Source organism: Orycteropus afer, unplaced genomic scaffold (assembly GCF_000298275.1).
Source record: "Orycteropus afer afer isolate SDZICR_OR568_19922 unplaced genomic scaffold, OryAfe1.0 scaffold00035, whole genome shotgun sequence".
NCBI classification, from domain to species: domain Eukaryota; kingdom Metazoa; phylum Chordata; class Mammalia; order Tubulidentata; family Orycteropodidae; genus Orycteropus; species Orycteropus afer.
This window is the reverse complement of record NW_006921622.1, coordinates 2253941-2255283: the sequence shown is the minus strand read 5'-3', so window position 1 is coordinate 2255283 and position 1343 is coordinate 2253941.

Below are 1343 nucleotides of genomic sequence, written 5' to 3'. Positions count from 1 at the left end.
GTACTCCTGTCATTGCTCAATGGGCTCGTGAACAAAGTGGCCATGGTGGCAGGGATGGAGGTTATGTATGGGCTCAGCAACATGGACTCCCGCTTACCAAGGCTGATTTGGCTACTGCCACTGCTGAGTGCCCAATCTGCCAACAGCAGAGACCAACACTGAGTCCACAATATGGAACCATTCCTCAGGTGATCAGCCAGCAACCTGTTGGCAGGTTGATTACATTGGACCACTTCCATCATGGAAAAGATGGCATTTTGTTCTTACTGGAATAAATACTTATTCTGGATATGGATTTGCCTTCCCTGCATGCAATGTCTGCTAAAATTACCATCCATGGACTTAAAAATGCCTTATCCACCATCATGGCATCCCACACAGCATTGCTTCAGATCAAGGGACTCATTTCACAGCAAATGAAGTGCGGCAATGGTCTTATGCTCATGGAATTCACCATTCACCATGTTCCCCATCATCCTGAAGCAGCTGGCTTGATAGAACAATGGAATGGCCTCTTAAAAACACAAATACAGTGCCAGCTAGGTGGCAATACCTTGAAGGGTTGGGTCAGTGTTCTCCAGGAGGCTGTGTATGCTCTAAACCAGCATCCAATATATGGTTCTGTTTCTCCAATAGCCAGGATTCATGGGTCCAGGAACCAAGGGGTGTAAACAGGAGTGGTACCACTCACTATTACCCCTAGTGACCCACTCAAAAAATTTTTGCTTCCTGTCCCTGCTACCCTATTTGCGGGTCTGGAGACCTAGTCTCAAAGGGAGAAATACTCCCACCTGGAGACACAATACTGATTGCATTGAACTGGAAATTAAGAATGCCACCCAGCCATTTTGGCTTCCTTATGCCTCTGGATCAACAGGCAAAGAAGGGCATTACTGTACTATCTACTGTGATAGATCCTGATTACCAATGGGAAATTGGATTGGCTTTACATAATGGAGGTAAAGAAGACTATGTCTGGAATACAGGAGATTCTTTAGGATGTCTCTTAGTACTACCATGCCCTGTGATTAAAGTCAATGGAAAATTACAGCAACCTAATTCTGATATGACTGCTTATGGCCCAGACCCTTCAGGAATGAAGGTTTGGGTCACCCCACCAGGCAAAGACCACGACCAGCTGAGGTGCTTGCTGAGGGCAAGGGAAACACAAAATGGGTGGTGGAAGAAGGTGGTTCTGAATATCAGGTGTGACCACGTGACCAGCTGCAGAAATGAGGACTGTGACTGTTATATGTATATGTGCATCAAATATTTTTGTTTCCTTCTTTTATGAGCTGTGAAATGTAAATAAGGTTAATGCATTTTGGTTGTATGTGTGTTAG